This window comes from Anas platyrhynchos, chromosome 11 (genome assembly GCF_047663525.1).
Source record: "Anas platyrhynchos isolate ZD024472 breed Pekin duck chromosome 11, IASCAAS_PekinDuck_T2T, whole genome shotgun sequence".
NCBI classification, from domain to species: Eukaryota; Metazoa; Chordata; class Aves; order Anseriformes; family Anatidae; genus Anas; species Anas platyrhynchos.
In genome coordinates this window covers 17066281-17081519 of record NC_092597.1, presented here as the reverse complement: position 1 = coordinate 17081519, position 15239 = coordinate 17066281, and positions in this window count along the sequence as shown.

The window sequence follows — 15239 nt, the reverse complement described above, 5'->3', positions numbered from 1 at the left end:
CTCAGCCTTTTTCTCTCCCCCCGCTACCAGCGGGGAAAAGCCCGAGGTGCTGCTCTGCCCGACGGCTGCAGCGCCGAGCTGAGCCGAGCCGAGCCGTGCCGAGCCGTGCTGAGCCGTGCCATGCCCTGCCAAGCCCTACCAAGCCCTACCAAGCCCTGCCATGCCCTGACGAGCCGTGCCAAGCCGTGCCGAGCCGTGCCGAGCCGTGCCGAGCCGCCCCGCTGCGGGGAGCCGTGCGGACTTTCAGCACTTGGACAGCGGTGCGGGAACGGGGCCGGGCCGGGCCGGGCCGTGCCAAAAAAGCCCGGGGGCAGCGCAGGCAGCGGGGCGGCCGCGGCCCCTTTCTGCCGGCCTCCTAAGGGCACCGGGGGGGCGACACCCCGAGGGGGTCCCGGGGAGCTCCGTGCCCCGCTGGGGGGGGCAGAGGGGAGGCCCCCGGCCGGGCAGGGCAGGGGGGAGGCGGCAGCCCCGCAGCGGGACGAGGTGGCCCCGAGGGGGCGGGCGGCTCGCCGGGGGGTGTTGGGGGGGACATAGGGGGGTGGATGGGGGGAGCGGCCCCTCTGCCCCTCGCAGCCCCATCCTCGGGGGGTAATTAGGGGGTGAGCTGGAGGGGCTGCGGGCTGTGCTGGGCAGAGCCCGGCAGCAAGCAACCCCCGCCGCCGCCGCCTTCCTCCCGTCCTCCTCCTCTCCCCCTCCTTTCTCCCGCCTCCTCCCCTCCCCCCTTCCCTCCTCCTCCTCCCTCCTCCTCCTCCTCCTCCTCCTCCTCCTCCTCCTCCTCCTCTCCGCCATGGTTGGAGTGAATCGGAGGCTGCCGGGCTGACGTCAGTGCGGGCAGAGCCTGCCGCCGGCGGCAGCTCCCGGCCAGCAGCCACAACCGGCACCGGCAGCCGCCGGGAGGACGGCGGGGGGAGCCCGGCAGCAGCCGCCCAAAACGCTCCGTGTCCGGCCACCCCCAGGGGACGCCGGCCGCGGGGGTTGCTGCTCGCCCCGGGGCAGCCCTGCCCGCCCCTCCGCCCGCCTGCCCGCTCGGGGAGGGGCTGGGGGGGGGTCCGTCGTTCTTCGTCCTCACCCCCCCCCGCACCCCAAATCCATCCCCAACGCCGCCCACGTTTCGTCCAGGGACGGCCGCCGCTGCCCTCGCCCCGGCTGCAAGCGTGAGTGTCGCGGCCGGGCGTCGCCGCCGCCATCGGGTGTCCCCCGGGGGGCTGGAGGGCGAGGGGGGTGAGGGGGGGGGGGGGGACGTGGCCCCGGGAGGAGGATGCTGGTGTGGGGGGGGGAGGATGGAAGGGAGGTGGGGAGGGGGAGCTGAAGTTGGGCCGGTCCCCGCGGGGAAGTTGCGAGGCTCTCCCGGGGGACAGAGCCGCCCCCCGCCGCTCCCTGCCCCGGCCCGGACCCCCCCGTCGGGGCTGAGCAGCCCGCGGCGAGCGGCGGCGGCCCGGGGGGGGAGGTCCAGGGGGGAGACCAGCGGGGGAGAACGGCCACGGGGCGACCTTTGGCTGCCGGGGGCGAGTTGGCTCCGGGCAACCTCTCCCCAGCCGGCCGGGACCGGGCAGCCCGACGGGGCGGGCTGTGCCCCGACGGGGCGGCGGGGAGCCGGGGCCGAGCGGTGCCGGCGGCGGCCGAATTGTCCCCAAATGTCCCCGCTCGCCGGCCGGAGGGGTGGGCGCCGGCCAAAACACGCCTGAACGGGGCCGAGCCTGCCGGCACAGCCAGCGTTTAGGCCCCGGGGGCAGTCCCCGGCTCCCCCAATTTCTCCTCCGGGCACAGCGGGGGCTGCTGCGGGGCCTCGCTTTGCGGGAGGGGGGGACCGGGGGGGCACCGGGGCACCGGGCTCCCCGCTCCCCTGCTCGGATAGAGCGGCCCCGGGGCCGCCGCTGCCCGTGCTGCGGTCTGCCAGCAGCTGGAGGCTTTTTTTGTTTCGCATTCGCTTCTCTCTGCATCTCCGCTTTATTTTCTCCCTTTTATTTTTTTTTTTCCTTTTATTTTTCGTATTTTTTCTTTCTTTTTTTTTTTTTTTTTATTTTTCTTCAATTCTCCTTTACTTCATTTTTTTTTTCCCCTATGCATTCTCCCCTTCTGCTCTCCCTTCCCCGCGGACTCTTATTTCCTCGGCTTTTTTATTTATTTATTTATTTTTTTCCCGTGTCTCCCTGGAAGTGAAACGCATTTTAGGCCTCAGCCTTAAGGAAACCCGAGCGGGAGCGGTGCAGGTGCCCTGGGAGCCTGCACCTGCCCGGATCCCCCCCCCCCCTCGACGTGCCCGGCCCCACCGGGCCAGGAGGGGACCGGGACCCCGGCCCCTTCCCGGCCTCGTCCCGGCCCCGGGAGCCGGAGGAAAGAGCAGCCGGGGGCCGGGCCGCTGCGGCGGAGCCTTTTCAGAGCCGGAGCTCGTTTAGACGTGGCTTTTAATTGCTAAACAAAGCAACACGTTTCCTCAACGCCCGTCGGGAGCCGCCGCTTGTGCGTGAAGTTGGCGAAGCCCCGGTTGTGGGAGGAAAAAGGGGGAAGAAAAAAAAAAAAAAGGGAAAAAAAAAAAAAAAAAAAGCAAACACACACAATTAGGAGGAGATGCAGCTCGGGGCGGCGAGGCGCGGGGGGTTACTCTAGGTTGGCTAAAAATAACTTCTCCTAATTAAAGAAAAGTGACGTCAGACGCGCAGGGCGTGAAGAGGGGAAGGCAGCGGGGCTCGGGGCAGGGCGAGCGCCTTCAGGCACGGCGGGGCCGCCCGACAACCGGCCAGCACGGCCACAGGGGCTCCTCCGAGGGGCGGCCGGCGGGGCCGGGCTGCCCGGCTGCGGGAAGGGGAGCACCGACCGCTCCCGGGGCCCCCTGCCCCGGGGGGAGCCCTACAAAAAGCGGGGGGCTCCGGGGCCGCCTTCCCCACCCCCGGGGGGGATTTGCGCGGAGGCTCCGCGGGCGCGGAGCGGCGGCGGCTGCAGCACCATGGCCAGAGCCTCGCCCGCCCCGCCCCGTCGGGGAGGCAGAACCTCGGCGGGGCCTTTTGGGAGACCTCCCCGCTTTTTTTTTTTTTTTTAATAATTTCTTATTTTTATTATTTTTTTTTCACCGTCCTTCTCGGCTAAACCGGGCCGCAGCCCGGGGGATCGTTTTCCCCCGTTGTTCTGCCTGTGAGTGCAGGGAAGGGCAGCCCCCGGTGTCCCCCATCCCGGTGTGTCCCCCCCTCCCCGATCCTCCCGGTCCCCCAGGTGAGGCCGAGCGCTGGCTGCCTCCGGGCTCTGCCCGCTGCGGCCTCCGGAGCCCCCCGCTCGCTCCCCGCTCTGCTCGCCGGTGCTTTGCGATGTGCCAAGGAGCCATTTTGTACGCGTCCTGCTTAAACTGCGCCCCAAATAATAATACAAATAATAATAATAATAAAAAAAATAAAAAATATAAACCAACGCCCAAGCGATAGGAAAAAAATCCCCCAAAGGCCAGCAGCATTTTTCTCCTAGGTGCCGGGCCTCCGCCTGCACGGAGCGGGTCGAGGCCGGGGGCTCGGAGCCGAGCAAAGCGTTGCCGAAAAGCAGCAGGGAAGAATCCCGGGATTTATTTCTGCGGAGAGAAATCCCTTCCCTTACCCGGCGGAGAAAGGGGGACCCGCTCCTGGTACCCCAGCCGGGGGACCGGGACCGGAGCGGGGCCGCATCGCCGCCGCCGCCGGCAGCCCCCCGGTGCTCCCCGCGGCCGGGGGATAACGGGGACACCCCCGGGGGGAAACTGAGGCCGGGCCGTGGCCCAGGAGAGCCCCTTCCGTGGGCACTGGGCTGCGGGCACCGCTCGGTATCGCCGCCACCGAGGGGCAGCCCCGGGGAGCGGGGCCGGTGGGCACCTTCCCCCGCCCCGACCGGGGAACGCGCGGGCAGCAATCACCGTAACGGCGGCAGCAATAAATTAGGGGCAAATCCACAGCCGGAAAATTAAGGAGATCCGATTTGTAGCGATTTTTATTTTTTTTATTTTATTTTTTTTCCCTCTCTCTCCAGGGCAGATTAGAATAACCTCAGCCAAGCCCCCTCCCGAGCGGCTCGGGGCCGCGGGGATGGCACCGAGGGGCTGGGGAAGGAGCAAAGATTTCTCCCCACCCGCCGCAGCCCCGTCGGGGTGCCCGGGGCACCCCCGGGCCCGTTTCTCGTTAGGGAGGAGGAGGAAGGCAGCCGGGAGCCAGGCAGGGCAGCTCGGCTCGGCTGTGCGCCGGGAGCGCGGAGGGGCTGGCAGGGCTGAGCCTGGAGCTTTTAGCCTAATTGAGCTCCCGTATTTTTATTTTTTATTATTATTTTTATTATTTTTTTATTATTATTTTTCAAAGGAAAGGCGGGGAGGGGGAAGCGAGGAGAGGGAGAAATAAAGAAGCCGAGCGGAGCTCGCCGAGAGCCGGAGCTGCCGGGACCGGCAGGCTGCGCTCAGCCGCGGCTGCTCCCGCAGCGATCGCTTCGTTCCGCGGCTCCCCCGTTTCGCAGCAGGTCCCATTTTAGCTAAACCTCAGATTTAAGGGAAAGCAACGTTTAGGAGCGGCGACGGATTACAGTTTTTATTTTATTTTTTTATTTTTTATTTTTTATTTTATTTTTTTTTTTTGCGGGGCAGGTCAGATAAGCATCCCAGATAATCACATTTACCTCCCGGCATTTTATTATCCTCATTGCTGTTGTTGGATTTGTGTGCGCCGCGTTCGTCGCTGCACGCACAGCGCGCTAAGAGCCGGCGAGGGGAAGAGCAAAACCTAGAGGGGAAATAATTAAAACGGGGGCGGGGGGGGGGGGGGGGGAAAGAAAGGGGTGTCGAGAGGATCCGGGCGGGATCGCTGCTCCTCGGCCGATTTGGCTGCGGGGAAGGCGCCGTCCGGGCCGCCCCGACGCCCGGCCAGGTGCAGAGGCCGGACGGGGCGGGCGCTGCTGCAGGAGGAGAGGTTGCGAGGGACGGGGGGGGGGGTCAACGGCGTGCTGGGACCGGGAAAAGGCAGCAGGAAAAGGGAGGGAAAAAAGGGAAGGAAAACGTACGGGGAAAGGAAGGGAGGGGAAAAAGGGAAAGGCCGGGGAAAGGGAGAAGGGAGGGCGAAGGACAAGGAGAGGGAAGTTAGCTGCAGGTGGGTCCTCCGTGCCGTGCCGTGCTGTGCCGTGCCGGGGGTGCTGCCCGCCCGTGCCCCCTCTTGGATGCCGAGGGGGGTTCTGTAGGGCTGGGGGGGGGCACCCCACAACGCGGCTCCTGCAGCACGGGCGGGGAGGCGAAGCACGGCGGGTGGGGGGCAGGCGGGTGCCGGGGCGCCGCGGGAGGAGGGTGCAGCTGGGGGCGTTCTGCTCCGAGCCGAGCCGAGCCGAGCCGAGCTGAGCTGATCCGAGCCGAGCCCGAGCCGCGCCCGCCCCGTCCCGCCCGCCCCGTCCAGCAGCGGGGGCTCGGCCGGGGCCGGGGCGCCAAAACGCGGGAAAAGGGGGCGCGGATTTAAATGCGGGGCCGCCGATTGGCTGGGGGGGGCGTGACGTCACTTCCCAAAAGGGGCGATTACCATGCGAGGGGAGTAGAAGTTGGGCGGCGGGGCGGGAGCGGGGTCGGGATCGGAGCGGGATCGGGAGCGGGATCGGGAGCGCTGCTGCTGCCCGGGTCGGGACCGCGCCGGGCTCGGCTCTGCCCGGCTCTGCCCAGCTCGCCTCGGCTCCCCGCAGCCCCTCACGGTGCCTTGCTCGCTCCCGCAGCGCGGCTCCGTCTCCTCCGCTCCTCGTATTTATCATTTTTTTTTTTTTTCTCTTTTTCCCCCCTTTTTTTCCCCCCTTCTCTCTCTCCCCCTCTGGCTCCCCGCCGGCAGATCCCGGCCGCTCTCCCTCTCCCCCCCTTCCCCACGCCGTGTGCCCTCTCCCCGCAGCCGACGGCAGCCCCGCCGGAGGGATGTTTCTGTCTTTGGTTATCTAGCTGTATGAGTGTTGTGGAGCCATCATAAAGCTAGATAACCGAAAGTAGAAATGACTTCCAAACCTGCTCGCCCCCCCGGGGAAGAGGCTGCAGCAGGACCGGCGCCGCTGGAGCCCGGAGCAGAGGCGAATCGCGGCCCCGCCACCTCGGGGCTCCAGGTAAGCGCCGCGCCCGCCCCGTCGGGGCGCTCCCGGGGGCTCCGGGCACCGGGACGGGAGGGCCGGGAGAGGCGGGCGAGCCCCGCGCACACGCCCGCAGCGTTTCGGGGCTCGGCACGCCGGGAGGCAGCCCTGAAAAACCCGCTCCCGGCTCCGGGCAGGCGCTGGATGCGGGGCTGGGAGGCTGGAGGGGGCGAGCGCCCCGGGCGCCTCTCCTAACAAAGCCTCCCCCGTCCCCACCCTGCGGGTCCGACCTCAAAACCCCCCCAGTTTTGGGATATTTTTCTTCTCTCTTCTTCTCTGTCTCTCCTCTCTCTCTCTCTTTTTTTTTTTGGCTTGATTCTGGCCTCCCTTTTGGAAGGTCAGCTTGCTCATCACGCGATCGCTCTCCCCCCACGCGTCGGCTCTCGCTTTTGTCCGTGGCTGGGGGGTCCCCGGGGAGGGGGGGGTCTCCGGGGAAGGGCAGGGGTCCCGCTGCTGGGTGCACCCCTCCTGGTGTGCAGCCGCCGGCCCCGCAGCTTCCCCGGGAGCCGAGCAGTCGGCAGGCACAAAGCCTCCCTCACCTCCGCTGCGAGCCCGAGAAGTTGAAACATAATATGTATTACAATGTCTGGCAAATAATAAAAAAAAAAAAAAAAAAAAAAAAAAGGAAAGAAAGAAGAAGAAGGAAAAAAAAAAAAAAAAGCAATTGGCAAATCTGCATTCCGTTCCCATGGCGACACAAAGCACCGCGCTCTCCGCCGAGCCTCCCCAGCACGTTTTCCCAGCCGGTGTGGGGCGAGCGCCCTCGGCCGGGGTTGGGGTCCCCAAGGCCCCCCCAGCACCCTGGGGTCCGCACTGGGCATCGCCGCCAGCCCCTCGCCTGCTGCTCACATCCTACGGGGATGGTCCCCACGCCGCCGTGAGCCCCCGTGGGCCGTGACAGCCCCGGGGAGGCCGCGGGGAGAAACCTTCCCGCGGCTCCAGGGGGCTCCTTGCGGGGTCTCTGCCCCCCGGGAGCCGCAGCGGGAGCCGGGGGCACCGCGGCCGCGCTCCCACCGCTGGCAGAGGTGGGCTGCGGGTGCCCGGCCGTGGGGCGAGGGCGGCGTCGGGGGGCCGTGCCCCCCGAGGAGGTGAGAGGAGGGAGCCCCACGCAGCCCCCAGGCAGGTTTTCCAGCAGCCCTTGCACGGGGGAATGGCGTCAGACGCCACGTAGGCCCGCAAAGCTAAATCTGCCTGTGCACCCTTCCAGGGCCGGCAAAGCGTCGCCATAACCGCAGTAAGGAGAAAGGATCTGAGCCTGAATCGGGCTATACCGCGAGAGAGAAAAGTTCTGAGGAGCTGGTGGTATTATGTATTCTAATGAGGAGTCATTGGAGAAATTAAAAAGGGCAGAGAGAGACGACGACGGCAGCGCTAATTCCGCAGGAAGCCTCCCAGGGAAAAGGCTGTGTGAGTGTGAACGCTGAAAAGCATGAAGGCCTGGAATTAGACTATCATTTAGAGAGCGTTACTAATCCGAAGTTACAGCAGTAATTCCATGATTTGCTGGGTCCCACACGCAGCGCCAGAATTAAAGATACGGATTTTCTAGAAATGTAACTCAACTGTGGCACCGAGTCTCGGCGAGATCCGAATGAATCATTCATTCCAAAGGCAGCGAAAGACGTGTCATTAAGAACCAACCTCCTTCTCCCCAGCCCATCTGGAATATGTATGCTCAATGCAGCCCCAGAAATTGTGGAAGAGATCGGAGGTGGGGAGGAGGGAATGTAGTGCTTTCCCTCCTTTCTGATGGCGGTTATTTTTAAGAAATAATTTTCCAATTATTTCCACAATATTGTGAGCGGCACTCGATTCTTCTCCTATTTATTTCCCCCCCCCCCCCCCTTTCCGTATGATAGCATCGAGTCAGGTGCAAACGGTTTCGGTGGAGATGCTTGAAAACTAGAGCGAACAAAGCAGGAGAGAACCGAGCAAGGTGGCTGATGAATGCATTTATTCCGGAGTAATGATTTGATGGGGGATGGAGGAAAGAAACATTCAAATTCCTAATGAATATAATTCAGGAGGAATCACTCGACCAGCGTGGCAGAGAAAATCTGTTTGGTGGGAGTGTTTCTGCACTGGCAGAGCCCAGGAGGTATTTCTGTCCCTGGCTTTTGTAATTGCAAAAGGTGAAAATTTAAAAAAGGGGGATCGGAGGGAAAAAAAATTATATATATACACGCATATAATAAATGTGTTTGTGTGTGTGTATATAAATACATACATATATATATATATAATTTTATGAAATAAAATGGAAGTGTGGAAATCAGTGTCTACATGCAAACTCTTACAAAGGATCGAGACAAGCTTTTTCGCCTTGCTGTTGGATCCGTTGTTCAGAAACCTCCCTTGGCTCCTCGATTTTTTTTCTCCCCCAGACCCCGCGTTCTGGGTGGATTTTTCAGGTGTTTTTGCAGGCTGTAGGGCTGCTTGGCGTAACCCACAGCAGGCACCCCCCCCCCCAAAATGGGGTTGAGGCAGGGACGGAGCGCTCTGGCCTTTGGTTTCCATCGGGGAGAAGCCGTGGTTGAATTTCTGCTAGTGCCGAATTCTGCCTTTTCGCCCTCCCTGCCTGCAGGGCTGGGGGCGGCGCAGGGTCCTGATGAAGAAGGAGGCTGAGGCTGGCAGTGAAGGATGGGGACGGTGGCAGGAGCCTCGCCAGCTTGTGAGCATGGGTGGAGGGCGAGGATGCGGATAAAGCCCCCTGGGTGCACCCATCCTCGTGCAAACCCCACCGCCTTGCGTCCCTCGCAGCCCGGTGCCAGCTCCTCGCTTGGTGCCCTTTCTGAAGCCCTGGTTGAAAGGGGTCACCGATCCAGCTCCATAGGGCCAGGGGTGGATTTTGGCGAGCGGGACCTCAGCCGAAACATCCTGGCAGCCCCCACGGGTCCCCCTCCATCCGAGCCTTTGCCCTGTTTGTGTAGCTGTTGGCGTCAGCAGGATCCTTCCTCCCACCCCAGGAGGTGAGGGGTCTCCTGCTGCTGCCCTGCCCCATCCCGTGCGGGGCAGGGGCGATGCCGTGGGCAGGGAGCAGAGCCCAGGCCCCAGGGGGCCACCCGGCGCCCTCGGCTCTCCCTTTTTGGTGGGATGTGGCACAGGCCAGGCGCGGGTGAGGTCTCTGGAGCTGGGCCCTGATGTCTTTGTTCTTCAGGCAGTGCTGGGGATGGGCAGAGGGAGCCAGGAGCGGAAAGGAGCGGCGTGCGTGGTTCGGGGGTAAGTGGAAAACATCAGCTGTGGGTTTCCCCCGGGGGATCGACGCCCCGGGACGTCGGGTGCTCAAACTCTTCTCTTTATTTCTCTTCTTTCCCCAAAACTTCTCCCCCGTGCAGCGGGCTGGGCTCCCGGCACGAGGCGAGGGGATCTGTAGCAGGTACCCGAGCAAGCCCAACCCGGTGTGGCTCCGGGGGCAGGTGGAGAAGGGAAGGGGCTGCTCGGTGCCTGCCCCTCCAACCAGCTGCCTGTGAGTGGAGGCAGGGCTGCGTCAGCCCGGCCGCTCGGTTCTGGATGAAATCCCATCAATGGGCATTTTTGTGGAATCGCCTGGCGATGGCTGGTGTGAAGCTGCAGGCCTGGCTCTCTCCTTTCTTTTGTCTCCCTCGGCTCCCACCCCCTCCGTGCGCCCTTGACGCAGGCTGCGCTTACCTGCCCCTCGGCCCGGGCTTTGTGCGTGCCGTCGGGGAAGGGGCAGAGCCAGGGGCGCAGCTCGGTGCCTTCGGGGGCTCGTCCTGCTCCTGGCTGTGCCCAGGTCTGCAGAGCACAGGCAGAGGCTCCGTGGGCGCGAGGTGCTAATTTGGGTGCGAGGTGCTAATTTGGAGTTTTTCCGAGGTGTGAGCGCGGAGGTGTTGGCGTCTGGCCACACGGCACCTGGGCAATTTGTCACCCCCGTCCCACTCCCAGCCCCTGGCAGCCCTGGGGACCAGTGGTGTGAGATGGGTGCGGTGCCACCAGGACTCGCTCCGCCCCACTGGGTTCTTTTTTTTGCTGCTTTTCGGTGTTTCTTACCCACCGGGGATGTGTTTGCCAAGAGCCTGGCTCGCAGAAGCGAGGTCTGGCGCTGCTCTCCCGGCCACGTGCTGGGGACCTGGGCTCGTGCTGGCCCTGCGGGGCCGTCGCCCTGCTGCAGCCACGCTGTGCGCCCTGGGTGAGGACGGACGGACGGGGCTTTGGGGTCGGGGTTTTCAGGTGCCACCGGCCGTGTTTGTTCAGCAGCTCAGGTTTGGTTAGGAGCGTTCGCCTCGAAAGCTCAGGAGTGGGGGGAAAAAAAAAAAAAAAAAAAGAAACTGGGGGGGAGGAAAGCACACAATCTCCGTCAGTTAGCTGTCTCTTGGAAACTCAGCTCGCTGTTCCTATAGAGGCTTTCTCTTTGCCTTCACCCTGGTCTGGCCTTAAGTACCACTTTAAGTGGGCTTTGCTCATTCACATCCAGGCTCCTTAGAGCAATTGAGCCCGCGGGGGTTTGAAAAGAAGGGACAGTCCCTCAATGGCAGGACCTTGGGCCAGGCTAATTGGTTTTGGTTCAAGGGGATACTGGATTTGTGAAAAGCCCAAAGACATCTTTCCCACGCCAAATCCCAGCTCTTCAGAGGGGGAAGTGAGGGGTGCCGGGTGGGGAAAGGAGCTGAAAGGAAGGTGGGGTGGTCGGACCTCCGAAACGACCCCAGCACCCAGAGCCCCAGCAGGGATGGGGCACCCAGGGGTGGCACGGGGACGGGGTCCCTCCTCCTTGGGGCAGGTGGATGGCAGGGACGGGCCTGGGCGCTGAGCGCAGTGTCCGTAGTGGCCTGGTTTCATTAAAAACAGGCTTTTTCTGGGCAAGGCTACCGTGGAGATGCCAGGAGGAACATGAGGGTGGGACCTGGGGAGCACCAAATCGCTTGTGTGTGTGTGTGTCCATAGGGGGGATTTGCTGAGGTCTTTTGTATCTCGTTTTGGTTTGGGATTTTTTTTTCCCTTATGCTGAATCTCTCTGGCACCATTCCAGCAGTCCCATGACCTTTACTCTCCTAGATCCATAAAAATCACTTAATTATTGGGCCGAAAATCAAGGCTTGGAAACAAAGCCAGCTTATGGGACCATCATTTCTTGATATATTTCCTGAGAGGACATATTTCTGGGCACCTTCAGAGCAGTGCGCGCAGCTTGTTGGATATGAGATATCAAGGCATTATTTATTGAGGAAGTCTTCACACTCCCTCATCTGTTATAATTAACTGATGACATTTTTTCTTAGGTTCAAAATATGGTGAAAAAGTATAATTAGCACGAAGCTGAGGCACTGCATTAAAATGTCTCCTATAGTTAATGTAAGATAGCCCTGCTATTTATTATAGGAGGAGCTGGCTCTGACCTCTCTGTTGCCTAACACTTTTTATTGTAAAGATTCTTGAACTTTTTTTTTTTTTTTTTCTTTTTGAGAACCTCTGACACTCCCATTGTTTGCTGCGGGCCCTTGAAATTCGGCGGGGGGAAGCTTTTCGGCTGGAGAAATGCCTATTCTTTGTCCCCGAAATTCCTTTCAGGTTTAGCTGAATTATGAATTGTTCGGGATCGCAATTTCCCTTCGGTTGCCTCTTTTGCGGGGGGGGGGAAAAAAGGGGTAAAATTGGTGTTTCAGTGACATAATCACGGACAGGGAGCAGGGTAGAGCCCTGGGCTCGTGCTGTGGTGCGCTGGCACGGCTGGGAGGACAGTCACGGCCAACTCCACAACCCCTTCCCACACCCAGCTGATTTTCCTGCGGTGCCTCCCAGGGGCGAGCTCGTCCAGGTCCCGGTGCTGAGGGAGGGGAAAAAAAAAAATCACGTTTGTGTGCGTGCTCGGCCTGGGTCCTGCCAGCCCCAGCGCTTCACCTTCCCTGCTCCGCCAGCCCCGGGAGAGCAGCTTTCTGCTGCTGCCTGATAACACCGGCCCCGTATTTCACAGTGCCACGAAGCTGTGCCGAGGCTCGGGGCTCCAAATCCCTCTCCCCGCGCAGGACGAAGGACGTGGGGCGGAGGGAGGGGGGATTCGCCACCCTCGCATACAATTGTTTTTTTTTGTTGTTGTTGCTTATACAAACAATCTATTATTTATTAGGCATAAATAATACATTTTCTGTGTGTTTAGAACGCACGTGATTGCTGCGGATTAAAAACGTGCCCGGTGTAAGGTGCCGAAGCAGGTCGGGGGCGCCCGGCTGCGCTTTGGCCACGGGACGGGAGCGCAGCCTGTGCCCGTGCCGGGCTGCGAGGACTCGGTCACAGCCGATTTTTAGCTTCCTCCCTCTTTCCCTGGCCAGGGTGGCTGCACAGCGAGGTGGAATTGAGGTTGCAGGGATGGCCGTAAATTGAGCAGTGCCAAACTTTTGAAGTGCCCCACCACATGATCCGAGCGAGGCCTTGGTAGGGGACAGCGAAGGCAGGGGCAGAGGGGCAGGCAGGGCCCATCAGGCCACTGAAAGTGCTCCTCCGAACGGTTGGGGTGTCAGCAGAGCCTACACTTGCTCTGAACTCAGTGGCCAGGAAGATGTCTCCAAGCTGCAAGGGCCTTTGTGCCAGCTCGCAGGCACCGCAGCCTGGCACCCTCGCCTTGCACACTCCTTCCCCGTGACCCTCCTGGGAGCCGTCGCACGTGGTGGAGGGAAAGGGGAGGCCTTTGTGCGTTGAGCAGCAGATCTAATCTCTGCTTTTAACTGCTGGAAGAATTTCCTCCACTTTACCTGGGAGGTGATTACACGCGATGCAGATTTATCTTTGCTCGAGATGGCTTTTTTTTTTTCCTTCCCTTTGTTTACCGGGGATTTCTCCATTCTGCCGGCGATACCCCCCAGGAAACATTCGGCTCTTTCTGTTCTGTAGGTTCTAGCTGAACAAATTTGTCTGGGGAAAGTAGGTGGCCACTCTTTTTGTTTTACTTTCCTGGGTCTAACCCAGTGTTGTCCCCTCGCACACACCTGGCGCACCCTCTCCAGCCAGCAGTGTATCAGCTCTGGGTTTTAATTGCATGACCTCGTGTTGTTTTTTTTTGCCTTGTGGATTCCTGGAGGCCGGCACAGATACCTGCCTGTGGTTTGGGTCTCCATTGTGCGGGTACAGCCTGGTGCTTCACGGGCTTCTTCTTCATAACTTTCCCCCTCTCTCCTGCCTCTCGGTTCAGCAAAGGGCCTGTCTGTCTGGATGCAGGCAATAAACGTCTGTTCTCACCCTGACTTCTATTAATGAGATAGAGACAGGTAAGCATCACACATACCAACTTTCCTGCTCTCAGCAACATCAAGGAAACGGTGACAAGCTATTAATGGGAAGTGATGGTCTGGGTGCTAATTAGTGCTTCCTTTTCAACTTTTACCTACACGTCTGCCGCGATGCCCATCCCAGCCTCTCCCCTCTCCTTGCATCCCTTTGTTTCCAGTGCGTTCTTCGTTCACCGCACGCATCCCATGTCGAAGGGGCTCCTCTCTTTATTTTTTTTTTTTTTCCTACCCATTTCTTTCTGCATCTCTTCACTCCCTTTTTGTCCCCTTTTTTCCCTTGGTAATTGCTGCCTGCACCCTCTTCCTCCCGTGGTTGCTCCCAGCAAAAAAAAAAAAAAAAAATGAGCGTGGTGCTGTAGTGGGATCTGAGCCCTCGGGGATGGGGCTACACGAAGTCTCCAGGAGTTTCTCACCTCCATCACCGGGTAGCAATATTCAGTCGTGGCACCAGTGCACGGGGTCAGGTCACCCCGGGGACGTGCAGGTCAGAGATCTGTCCCCTCCTCCCACAGGTGATGCTGCAGGGAGGCTCCCGGCAGCCCACAGGTCTTGGTCATGGAGCAATTAGTATTTAAAGCAGCTCCTCTGGTGATGCCCAGAGAGCCAGGAGGATGGCTCTGTGCTGCGTGAGCCTGCAGGAGATGGCAGGTCCTGCCCCACACAGCTTGTGGTATAAGCCCTAAACGCACTCGCTCTCCAGCAGGCCCCAAAGTGGCTGGATTTGGGGATCCACCCCAATTCCTGCTGCAGCAGCGTGATGCCCGGTCTCAGCTCGGTGCCCACATCTCTTTCTCCTGACCTTTAGGCTCTGCCCCTTCCCCGAGGACCCTAACCGTCCCCTCCTCGCTTTTTTTTCACGGGCTATGGGTTTGCTGTGTCCCGAGGCGTGTCCCAAGGAGCTGCCTAATCTGCCCCTGCCATTCCCGGTCACAGGCTCGGCGCACACCGTGGCTTTGCGGGGAGCGCTCGCAGGGCAGCGGGGCCGGAGGCAGCTAGAGGTTTGCATATTAGCTAATTAATTTCCCTGACTGAAGGCTGCTGCCTGGCCTCCTGTTTATGCTCCTCGCCGCTCCCCTGCTCCCCCCGCCTCGCTGACACACACGCGAGGCGACACAGCGCGGGCGAACGTCAGCAGCCCTCCGCAGCCCCGAGACGCCAGCGGGTTTTTCTGTGGGCTCGTCAGGCGCGGGTTTCCCCGCTTCATGGTACACAGGGGCCCCCTGCTTCACGTTCGCCGATTCCTATTAGACCCCGCGCGCCAGGGCCCCGACTCTCCCAGCAAAGCAACGCGCCGCATCCCATCCATAAATCCAGCCCTGGAACAAAGCCTCCTCTACCCTGCCCCATATTTCTACCCAGCCTGCCCGCTTTCCCCTCGCTCGCTCTCTTTCTCTCTCTCTCGCTCTCTCTCCTCTCTCTCCCATGCTGAAGGTTTCCTAGTGCCAGGGAGATATGATAATTCTTGTGAAGAGAGCATGAAATGCCTCTGCTCTTTGTGTCTGTTTAATTCAATGAGAATCCCAGCCCCAGATGTCATGAATGGTGGGCTTTGTGCTGGCCCTTCCTAAGCCCTAACCGCCAGCCCTGCTCTCTGTCTTTCTTGTTTCCCACCACTGGATACTGATTAACAAACTAAATTATTTTTCCTCCCTAATGATGTTTTCCCACTTTGCCCACCAGGCTGGAAGAAGCCACGGGGAGGAAGGAGTTTGTGCAAAGGATGAGATAGCCAGGGAGAAAATTAAAGAGACAGTGTTGCTCTCTGGGCTCTGGCAACGCGGGTCCGCTCAGCTTTATTTCCTTGTTAGAGGCCGTGGCCGTGTCTGGCTGTGTTTTATGTGGCCGTGCGTGTTTCAGCTGAGGGGACGGGCTTGAAAGCCTCTGCACAAGGTGTGCTCTGAAGCACGCCGAGGTCCG